This window comes from Poecilia reticulata, linkage group LG6 (assembly GCF_000633615.1).
Source record: "Poecilia reticulata strain Guanapo linkage group LG6, Guppy_female_1.0+MT, whole genome shotgun sequence".
In the NCBI taxonomy this organism is placed as follows: Eukaryota; Metazoa; Chordata; class Actinopteri; order Cyprinodontiformes; family Poeciliidae; genus Poecilia; species Poecilia reticulata.
This window is the reverse complement of record NC_024336.1, coordinates 30,108,993-30,121,278: the sequence shown is the minus strand read 5'-3', so window position 1 is coordinate 30,121,278 and position 12,286 is coordinate 30,108,993. Positions and strand designations below refer to the sequence as shown.

The 12,286-nt window shown below is 39.9% G+C and overlaps 1 long non-coding RNA gene across 1 annotated transcript; it reads right to left on the bottom strand.

The window, feature by feature from the left end:
• Positions 1 to 8,898: 8,898 nt before the first annotated feature.
• Positions 8,899 to 11,543, bottom strand: LOC108166358 (uncharacterized). Its single transcript, XR_001776676.1, has 4 exons — positions 11,278 to 11,543; positions 10,291 to 10,382; positions 9,996 to 10,074; positions 8,899 to 9,374 (listed from the first exon to the last, which is right to left on the bottom strand). It is a non-coding gene; the product is annotated as an uncharacterized LOC108166358 (long non-coding RNA).
• Between the last annotated feature and the right edge of the window lie 743 nt (positions 11,544 to 12,286).

Below are 12,286 nucleotides of genomic sequence, written 5' to 3'. Positions count from 1 at the left end.
GAAACAACAGGAGCAACGGGAGCAACGGAATCAACAGGAGCAACAGAGCAACGGGAGCAACTGGAAACAACAGAGCTCCAGCATGTTTGGTCAGCTGACTTTACTGACGTATGCAGGAGCAACGGGAGCAACGGAATCAACAGGAGCAACAGAGCAACGGGAGCAACTGGAAACAACAGAGCTCCAGCATGTTTGGTCAGCTGACTTTACTGACGTATGTGCTGTACAATGGCTACTGGAAAAAAAAAAAAAGTGTTTTGTTGTTGACTTACCATCCAGAAACCACTTGCTGCATTTGGGTTGGTTGTGCCGGAGGCTCCACTTCTGCTTTTCAAAGTTGTGTGGTTGTATAACTTAGCATCTGTTTGCAGCCATTTTCACTTGTGAGTGTAAAAGTGACAGGAGGCCCTAAAACAGCTCATTCTGAAACTAAAAATCTCATTATCTAAGAATGATTTTATTCTTAAAAAGAAATGAACAAATTTTGATGAATATTATTGATTTGTAAAAGTAATAAAAAGGGTAAAACATCCAGGGGATAAATGAGTTTTGTATTAAATATAAGCATCGCTTACGCCACACAGGGAAAACAGAATCATCTGAGTTTATTTCAGCAGAATCAATGTTAAAACGTGGAGTAAAGACATAATAAATGCATGTTTTAAATTTTATATTTAATTAAAAAATAGAGAAAGCTTCACCATAAAGCTGGATTGATGGTTTTATTTTATTTTTTACTTTTTCAACCCAATTTTGCAGGAAAATAAACTAAGACAGACCAAAAACACTTTAAATAAATATATTTACGCCTGCTGCACTTTATAAGGATCGTTTACAGTTTTAAGACTGGAAACACTGAATTCTGCAGAGACCGTCTCGGTGAAATGTGTTTTGAACCAAGATGACACATTTCGTGGTATTTTGCAGGCTGCAGTGAAATAAAACAGCAATAAAGAAGAAGCTGCTGAGTCGGTGGTTGCTATGGTGATTTTCCTCTTTTGAAAACACACGATGGATGGAGCGATTAAGAGTTTCAGGGTTGCTGATTGACTTTCAAACCTCACAGATTAGGAGCCCAAAGGAGAAAGTAAAGTTGGATGAATTATAAAATTGACTTTTATTGCTACTTTATTTCTCTTTAAAGACTTTCTGAATCTTTCAGAGAAAGGACTTTACCTGAGAAGCATCAGCAGGATAATTTGGACTCGTTCTTTCCACATAGTGCTGGAAATCTTTGGCCACAATTAGTTCTCCTTCATGACCCATAAACAAACCAACTAACCTGTTGGACTGCAGCATCTTAGCTTTATTTCTGACGTGATTTATTTTTTAATTCTGCAGTGTGGTGGAGATGACGCGGCGGAAACATCGCTTTAGAGGAATGTGGTGGGCAATGATGCCCCGTTCCCCCGTGGGCTTTCCCGTCTGAGCTCAGCAAACACGTGTGGTTGTGGGGAAATTTGTTTTGGTCTGATCCAGATTCTGCTTCCTGTCCACTGGGATTCCATTACTGCGTTTATTTGGTGACAAAGGAGAGTGATGTAACGCCGTTTGGTCCAGGTTTCTCTCCTTTTCTCAATATTTTTATCTCGAAGTTGGAAAACGTTTGATGCCGGTTTGCTCATTTGAACGCAGCGAATGATTATTGATTAAAGCTCAGCTGGTAAACAGATCAGATCCATTGATTAACTGATTGTTGGCCAGCTGTGTGTCAGCACAATACTAAGAGGAAAAAAAACATCTTATTGTTTTTTAAAATCCCAATTATTAATTTATTCATCATTGTTTTACTCTGACTTTATTCGGTTTTATTAGCTTTTATCATAAATATATTTTGATTTTATTCTGGTTATTATTTGAAGGAAGTAAAGTTAAATTTATTCATATAGCACCTGTCACAGACAATGAAATCATAAAGTGCTTCACAAACACACTATGAAAACTGACATTAAATTTAGGATATCTATATTTGGACCTGTTTTTATCTTGTTTAAACTTAGATTTTATCCTGCTTTTTCTAGTTCTATATCTGCAAAAACATTGATATAGAGTATAGTTACTTTTTAAGGCTGTTTTCAAATCTAATAATCCGGTGGACTCGCTTCGATTTGGGACCAAAATTGCAATATTTGTTACACTTTCAGCTCCTGCGGTTCTCCTTCACACAGCGAACCAAACCCGTTTCCCTCCTCGCCTGTGGGGGCGCTGCACCAAGAACCACTAAAGAAAACGACACAAAATCTTCAGAAGAAGACATGACCACAACTTCTTTCTCCACAGAGTGTAAATAAAAATGGCGTGGCATCAGATTCTAGTGGCTGTAGGATTTCTATTTTTGTCTTTGGCAAAAGACGACAGACAATTTCTCCCGCCAGCACTAGATGGTAGTTTGTTTTGGTTGTATTTACCCAGAATGCAATGCGCTGTAGTCCACTTCCAGCTTTTGGAGCGGTCTCTGTCCGCTTGCCGTCCGTATAAGCATTCAAACCACACCAGAGTTCACTTCAACCGAACCGAGACGGAGGTTTTTAGACGGAACAGATTTTGATTTTTGCTCCAAATCAGAGCTCGATTGAACATTCACAGCTACACAAACGAACCGGACTTTCTAGTGATTGAAGTGGACCAAACAGGGCTGATGTGAATGCATCGTAAATGATTAGGGAGGTTTCCGATTGGTGGTTCTTTACCACGACGGACCGGGTCCATCTGGAAAGAAGCAAATCAAGCAGGTGGTCCATCACACCAATGGTGGTTAGACTGTTGAGGATGATATGATGTGGGATAGAAACCAGAATCAAACTCTTCACAGGGATATTTTTAGCGAGATGATCACGAACCTGTAAAGCAACTTTTTTTTTTAAGAATTTCAAAGCAGAAATGTGAGGTTTGAAACTGGGTTGGTTTGGTTTGAGTGACCTGAATGAATGGAGCTTTGCTGTGTCTGTTAAACGGGCATCAGAATCTCAGACACCAGCTGAGCTTTATGCAACGTCACCAAAGAAGTTTAAGAGATGAGGAAGCCTCATTTTGGTTTTTTTGAAAGACGTATTAACTTTTTCAGAATTAAAATGGAGAAAAGGCAACAGAAAACCCCTTTAAAAACCTAGAAATAACAAATCAAAAAGACAGTAAAACCACGGAAATGTTTTCTCCCTCTCCAACAGCTGTGACTCAGCTGGGGCAGAAGTGCTGGGTTGCTACCAGTAAAGGCCCTGCGGTCGAACTAAGAAGTGTTGTTTCATCGACTTCTGCCTTCCCTTCTTTTGTCAACAGTTACTCAAGATATGGAGCGTAATCTCTGCTAAACGCAGAAGTCCTCATGGATTACATCTGGGAAGATAACGGATATTTGCTCCAGATGCTTTGCAGTGATTTCTGCTCTGACCGTATCGATCTGACGTTTTTCCAGCTGTGGCTGAAGGACTTTAACCCCAAACCAGAGTCACATGTCAAAGAAAGTTATAGTGGGGATTTTTTACATGCAAACTTCAGATTACAAACATCGCTGATTGGAGTGGCTCCTCCACCGATCAATAACTGCAACTGGCTTTCGACCAGAAAACGATAACAACAGATAAAGTGGCTGAAAGCAAGAAAGAATGGAGACGTTTGTAATTTATATCAAGTTTATTTGTGTTGCACTTTTCTGTAACAAGGCAGTTCAAAGTGCTTTACATCATAAAAACATAACGCAGTAACCAATTATAAAAGAAGCAGTAAACGTTACAATTTCTCAAATCCCATCATCTTGGCTACTTGAGAACCTTGAAATGCTTCTAATGGAGCCGCATCTAGTGGTGCGTTCACACCAAACTCGCTTTGAGCACCAGGTGTGTCTGGTTTACACTCAAAGTCTATGTGGCGCGTCGGACGCATTGAACGCGTTCGACGTATCAAACGCTCCAAACTGCTCAAATCGCGCCACAACGGGCCCTCGACGTGCCTCCACATCGACTCTGAATGTAAACCAGACGCACCTGACGCTCAAAGCTGCACTCATCTTTCCCCAACCACAGCGAGTGGAGTTTTCAACCAAAAAAGGACTATTTGTCTAATCTGCTTCAGTTGAGGAATTAGTTGAGGTGGTTTGGGCATCTGATCAGGACGCCTCTCTCTGCAAGTTTTCCAGGCATTTCCTGATGGGAGGAGATCCAGAGGAAGACCCAGAACTCACTGGAGGGAAAATGTTTCCCATCTGGATTGAGAAATCAATCCTTGGCATAAGGATGACTGGGGCTTCCTTCAAGACCGGCTGAAGGGTTCAGAAGTGGAAGACAACAGAAGACAACGTATGATGGATACAGAGAAAGATGGGTTCTATTGAATACCAGTGCAAAATTCACACATTTTACTCTGCATGTGCTGTACAATGGCTGCTGGAAAAGACAAATGTTTTGCTGATGACTTATCATCCAGAAACCACTTGCTGCCTTTTTGCTGGTTGTGCAGGAGTCTCCACTTGTGCATTTCAAAGTAGTACAGTTATAGGACTGCTCATGTTTGCAGCCATTTTCACATGCAAGTACAAGCTGCAAGCAGCATCTTAACTGGATTTAAAGTGACAAGAGTCCTTATAAAACAGCTCATTCTGAAAGGAGGTCAAAATAGCAACTAAAATCTCATTATCTGAGAATTATGTTGTGCAAAAAATGTAATGAACATGTTTTGTGTAGACCATATGCCTATTCTAACCTGTTCAAGGAAGTAGGTCACATTTAATTGCTAGCTTCTTCTGCAGCAACGTTTTTAATGAAGGATTCAGTTTCTGATTCTTTATGAAATATATTGTGTGAAACTTGAGTGAAACTTTAACGGTGTCACGCGCCGTCTTGATACAAGCATCAACAAATAGTCTGTTTTCCACAGGTAAGTGTCAAAGTAAAGTCCCACAGTTGTTTATCTGGAGCAATGCGATCTAACATAACAACTGAAAGCAACTTTGTGTGTACAGGTGTCGTGGTGGAGGGTTGCTTGGGCAGAGAAAGCAGAACCAGTCAGAACAATGAGGACAAATAAAATGGCTTTGTTCCCAGAACCGCAGCTCTACCCTCGGCCACCAACCTCCCACCACAGCCGCTGAAGCCTGAGGACAGCAAACACAGCAGCCTGTCCGTAAGTTTCCCTCCGGTCCCCGAGGTCGCGCCATCTCTCAAATGTTTGTGTTTCACACCGCTAAAATGTTTGTGTTGCACTTCCCCCAAAATAGCCTCAGCATGTTTAACAAGTCTGCCAAATGGATCTCTAAGGGTGGCTGCAGATTCAAAACGAAACCTGTGATTATTAGCTTGGCGTGGACGTGACCATCTCATGCCGTTTGTGAGGAACATGCAGACGATGCACATGTAGATTATAACTGATTTCCAATGTCTGCCTTTAATCTTGCTTCAAATAGTGAATTGCTTACCGTTTGCAGACGATTTCTCTAGCAGTAAGTATTGGACCAGTATTGGACCAGAGGAAGCATGTTGGTTTCAAGCCTTCATGGAAGAGTTTTTGGGTCTGTGGTGACAGCAGCTGCACTGGAAGAAGAACCAGCACAGTTTGTGCAAAGATGATCTAAAGTCAAATTAATATCACGTGACGTCAACAGTTTTAAATGACGTTCAAAATTACTTTTTATACTTGAGCTTTGTGCAGACCTTTCTGGGGATTTATAAAAACAAATATCTCTGCCGTATTGTTTAATAATGTTGTACACTTGACTGGTTTCAGAAAGGTTTTCACCCGCACACACACCCCAACATGCCAAACCCATAGGGGGCAGCGTAGCACATAGTCAACACCTGTGTCAGCCAATCAGATTGCTTCAAAACAATCACAGCTTCCTGTTAGGAATTCAATATGGCGCCAGGAGGTTCATTTGTGTGAACAGACATATAGGTTAAACTATTTTTAATGAAGTTATTAAGACCAAAGTTGATTGGGAATTGTGTCAAAGCACATTGATATACTGACACATTATTTGTTGCTGACTTTATTTCTGGTTTCCCATGGACACACTCAAGCACAAATATCTCCACTTTGGTCAGAGATTTTATAAATAATTGTTTTTAGAGATATTAAGCTTCATTTTTGTGTGTCTGTCTGTCTGGAGCTGCTGTTGCCTCCAAGAGTCAAAGCTACCAGCCAAAGTTCTCACTACTCTAACAGATATGCATCTCCGGATGACAAGTTAGCGAGCTACTCAACAGGATGAGGTCCTGATTTAATAAAGCAATTTACACAAATACTATACAATCTTCAGATTTGCTTTTCCCTGGGAAATTTTGCTCTTGACACAAGCAGCTTCTCCACACAGTGTGCTGAAAATGCCAATAAAATGGCCACCGGGCTGAACCACATGCCTCTGATTGGTGATGTAAAATCTAGTGTCAAACCAGCGAGGGCAACTAGAGAGGCAACCTAACTAGTCATCATCAGTCTGTGGATGGCAGCATTAACAGGACATTTTCTTTAATTGGCAGATTTTTAAGCAATGATAGAAAAATTTGAAGGCCATCCGTCGTTTTTATGGATTCCTTCACCCACATGCATGATCGCAGTGCAGACATTTTCAACTTTAGACCCGGTCGGTAAAAACCAATCCCATTCGAGTATCATCTCTAACATGGACAATAAAACCAGCGCATCTTATTTTCCCTGAAGAGTTTTGGACAGGAGGCTTTGGAGTGAGTCTGGTGCTGGATTTTTGTGTCAGCAAAAATCCATCGTTCAGAGAGTCTTACCAACTTCTGATCACTTGATTTGGAGGAATGTTCCCCGATTTCAAAACTGCCGGAAGTGCCGCTTGTAATCCCAGTGTCCAGGTAGGCAAAGAGCGCTGATTCTTCCTCCAAATCAACATCAAAACTTAGAGACATTTAATAAAAAACCTGAATAATTCAGGTTGATGGGGCCCAGGATGAAGCTGTGAGACTAATTTAAGTGCAATCGTTTAATTTAATTATTTATGTGTCGTTACTGGGGCAGAAGTTAGTGGGTTTTGTCAGTGCAGATAAAAAGTTACATGTATTCATCTGCTTAATGTGTGATGATGACATGATGTGGATTCTCTGTTCAGTATTAAACTGAATAAATTAGCATTTTAGAAATGAAATGATTTTATGACTTTCTTTTGATGCCGTCAGTCAAAATGGCTGACAATGAAAAAAATCTGAAAAACGCAAAAATCATCTTTGTAGATCTCTGGAGTTCATTTTGTGAACACAAAAACGCTTTGAAAGAACCAAGGCAGAAAAAGACACAAAACAGTGATGACAGATGAATAAATATGAAAATCCCCAATTAAAGTAAAAAATAAAAGCACGTCTTGCTCTGTTTGACTTTGGCAACAATAAAATCCAGTGTGCTTTCCTTGAAAGGTCCAGGATTTCATCCTGTGCTAGGGTGGAAGCATGTGATTTTTATTTTCAGTCAGCTTTAAAGCTTCAGAGGTTGTTCAAGTGAGAACATGCCTGTGGACAGAAGCGACAAATAGTTAAAAGTAAGATTTATGTCCGCAACCCCCTGCAGGTAGAACCAAATACCAGCCCAAACCCTCAAACTAAGTCTCATGTCACATTTAATCACATAGCAAATCTGCTGCACTAGTAAACTGGGGTGTTTATAACTTCCATGACACATTTTATATCAATTATTGAAGAAGATGCATCCACTTCTTAGCACAACTTGCTTACAATAGTTTATATGTGAGGCTGAAGGCTGGGAAAGCCTTTTCACGTGGCTCATAAAGACCACAAGATGTTCACAATAAAGGCCAAAAACACAAAGATACGCTGTAATGTGGCGGTGATCAGAGGACGGGAAGCAACTGAGGACAACTTGGACAAAACGCAAGTCCATCACTGAGGACAAACATCATGAAGGGAAATTTAGGGAGCTCAAGTCATGTTTTTGGGAGGAAGCTGGAGTACCCAGAGAGAGCCGACTCATCCAAAGGGAGAACATGCAAACTCCACATTTAGATCTACGCAATTAAATATAAACAGCAGCTGTGACAAGGGAGGAAAATATCACGATTTTCTTTTACAAATCAAGCGGAAATGTTGACTCAACATTCAGCCGTTTTCAACCATCTTTATCTGAATTTTCCTGTTTTCAAAGATCTGTTTATATATTTATATAAATTATGCACATTTACATTACAGCTGCAACTCTTTTATTTTGGGGTTATTTCTCTGTCCTCTAAATGAAACTTTATTCATTTAGTGCTCATCTTTCTTCCATCTTTGTGTTGTGTTTAAGGTTTAAACTCAGACCAGAGCTTGGAAAGAAAACGAGAGAATTTATTAACAAAAACTGAAGATTTACCAACACAGACGCAGGCAAAAGTGGAAAAATGTGAAAAAATAACTCGTATAATGAAGGATAAAAGAGGTGAAATGATAATAAAGGGGCAACCATTGAAGAGAAATGAGGATGGGCAAACAGAGAAAGAGTAAATCTGAAATTAAACTCAGATGAACAGTTTAATTTGCAATTTTAATACACAAATAATAATAAACCAAAAACTTAGAGGAATTAAATACCAGATCTAAGTAAATAGTGCAAATGAAAGTCGAGGCTCAAATGCTTCTTAAAAATCTACTTTCACTTTTTAAACGATGGACTTCTGTCAAGATTAAGCTACAAAAATTCAAAGATAACTTTTTATGTTTCATTTATAAATAAATGATTAAGATTAACATTTATTTAAAAACTTTATTTATAATGGTGATTTAAACTGTTGGCTATTTTTTAATGTCATTTTGCTTTTTACCTGCAAAATGCTAATATTTTTATAAATATGTTATATATTTATTTTTAGATTTTTTATATATATATTTAAAATATTTTAAATATGCATATAAATATTTGTATCAATATTTTTTATTATTCGCCTTACACTGGATTTTTTAAATCAATCTGAGTAACAGTGAGTTTTTCATCTTTACTATGAAAAACGCCGCACCAGTCAGTGAATCATTCCCGTTTTCTCCAGGATATTCCAGGGTCGTCGCTCATCGCAAGCATTTAAAACCCACAGAGTGACGCCGGCCTGATTCATTCCTGAACACGACAAACTGCGTCCAAACGTGGTTTTAAAACCGACCACATCCTGCCGAGACCTCCAGCGCTGCGACCCGAGGTGATGCATCTCCTCCGCACAGCGAGATAAGGCTTTTACTGCAGCAGGAAGAAAACTTTGCCTCTGGACTGCTGGGCCACATGAAAGGAGCTGTTGGAAATCACACCTTGGTTCTGGACGGAGGGCAGAACCCGGCGCTACTCCGACCTCAGGGACTGTTGTTGTTGTTCCAGCAGACAGTAAATCCCATCGATGTTCGCCGTTTACAACCCGCAGCGTTTCCCCCTCGCTCCCAGATGAAGATCTTGAAATAAATTCAGGTTCTATTAGTGCAGCTTTATTCTAAAAAACTGACTCTTGTAAAACTGGTGGTGTATTTTTAGTCACTCATTTCAGAAAGGGAAAATAAAATCATAATTTAGCAAAAGGAATCCACAAATCATAATCATAATTTAAAGAAAACAAACTTTACTGGCCCTGAATGAATGTATTCAAACTGAAAATTGCATTTTTCCATATTTCTCGGTGTAATTTTCTGCTACTGCCACAACAGATGAATTCATTTTAAAGGTTGCTGTTTGTGTGCGTCTTTATTAAAGGTCCCACATTTTGAGGATTTCTCAGAGTTCAAAGTCATGTTTGCGGTAACTTTCCTCAGCAGAACTACCATGTTTTTGGTTACATTTAAATAGCTGCCGAATCTGGTAAAGACCAGATGACATCTGTGATCTCCTGATGTACAAAACCGTCAGAGGAATCACAAGAGGATCTCACAGTGACTGCAAGTTAAATGAAGACAGGCTCAGCGATGACTGCGTCAAAATGACAGCAAAACCGAACCCAAAGAACATTTGACCGCAAGACGAAACGACACAGAAAACAAAAACAGTCCATCAGTTCAAACATCTCAATGATGGAAACGAACCTCTCTTTGTGGTTTGGCAGAGTCTGTTTTCTTCCAAAGGAAAACAAAGAGAGGAGAGAAGAAGAAGAAGCTTTCAAACCTGCGGAACACATCAACAATCATTTATTTGGAAAACAATACCTGGAAAAAGCCCGGATATGTCTTCACTTCAGACGTGATTTGAAATATTTTGGTTTAAAGTGAAAAGTCTCCGAGTTCAGCAGATAAGAAACAGACGTTCACACGGCACATATGTGACTATATATCTGATTTAAAGAAAACAACCTCTTTGTTTTGGGTTCTGAAGTAAATTTACCATGATTCTTTGTAGATGCGGCTGTTTTTGAAGAACTGTTTCTGGGGGGCATCATCCTGAAGTCCTCCCGGTTTACGGTTTCATGTGTTTTCCTAAGAGATAAAGTGAGAGGGGAGCTGCTTCTCCACATAAAGGAAATAAAATGAAGTTGTTCATCTTCTGGGCTCCTTCATTTGGAAAAACACAACTCTGTAGATCAGAGCTTCTCAAACTTTCTCAGGCCGATTGGTTACCATTTACCCCCATTTAACAAAAACTCACAAATATATATAACCTGAAATGAAAATATTAGCCTCTTAACTTATTGTCTTTGTTCATCCTAATGTTAAGGGTGGTATTGCTTTGGCAACTATAAAACTACTGGGGGTGTTTTGAGTTATTCACACTTTTTGAAAGTATAGATTCTACTTTTTTAAATCAGAAAAGTTCTTTACCACAAAGGTTTGTGCACTAATAACATATTAGGGCTATTTGTAGTGAAGAATCAAGTAGACTTAAGTTGCCTTGGAAGCCAACATACATTTTCTTTCAGCCAGTAGTCCAATAGAAATAATTTCATTTTAGGTGTTAAGATGCAGTCAGTCAGCGTGGGGCGCAGCGCTGCTTAGCCGCTCGTCACCTTCATATTTCATTCAGCAAAGCCGCCGACGGAGACTTAATGTTGAAAAACTGAAGTTCTGCAGCTCACCTGAGAAACTTCCCACCTGTATCTACAGATTTTCTTTTATATGACCCAGTTTTAACCAATGTATCCATTATTATTTTTAAGCACAGTCCGTAGGTAAGCTAACTGTAGCATCACTCTCTGAGCTGATGTCACAGCACCTTGTTTACATGCAGTACTTTGCGGACCACTAGGGGGCGTCGGCAAACCACAGTTTGAGAAAGACTGTTCTAGCAGAACCATTTCTACGTCTGCAGATTTTCCAAGCCTCCATTTATCAGCCACTAACAGCAAATCCAGAGTCACAATCTCTAAGTGCAAACCTTCAAACGATGTCCTGAAGGCGCTTGGTTCCGGATCAGATGGACCAGATTCCCTCTGGTCAACAACATCTGTGCAGTTCTGCTCCCTCCCTGGGAGGAACTGCTAAGCAAAACATAAATACATAAAGTTAAATACACAACAGAAATAAGATGTTTCTCCTTCCAAAACATCACAAACACATCTGACTGCATTATTATTTAGAATAACCTGCTACGTCTCCAACCAAAACTAAAGATTCTGCACATTTCTCCTCTTACATCCCAACATTTAAACATTTAGCTTCACGAAACTAAGACTAACCAGAGGCCATCATAATACGGTCGGAGAGGGAAATAAAACAAACAGCAGCAGTGAAAATAAATGACCCTCGAAGCCGGAGAGGTTATCAGGAGAGAGTTAAGCCAAACGCTTACTGATCGCTCATTTCCTGACCCGCCTGCACTAAACAGGCCAAGGGAGGCAGCCTCTGCTTATTCAGACTTAAATTAAACGGACGGATTCATTTCAGCAGAGGCATGTGAGGAAACCGAGGTCCTAAGTAAATCAGACTCGAAGTGAGACAGCAGAGAAGCACTAAACGTCCTGCAGCTGCGGCCCGCAGTCTGATAACGAGATGACAGATTTACTTTGAGGCTGAAAATCAAACAAAGCACATAACTATGAGACGAGAGCCTGATTTATACACAGCTCATTACTCCCAGCAGGATCACACACACACACACACACACACACACACACACACACACACACACACACACACACACACACTGCTGCTTAACTTTGATCAGATTCTGCTGCAAACGTTTATTAGTTCAGGGTGTTTAAAGTATCACTTATCTTTGTTAGCTTAGCACGTTGGGACAGAAACATTCTACCACTTAAACTTCCTGCCTCCAGTTTGATCAGCTTTTTATAAGAAAAATAAAGTTTACACTAAACGAGAAACTCTCCACTCAGCAGGTGCTATTAAAGGGGCAGTGTTACGTATTTTCACAGCAGATTGTGCCA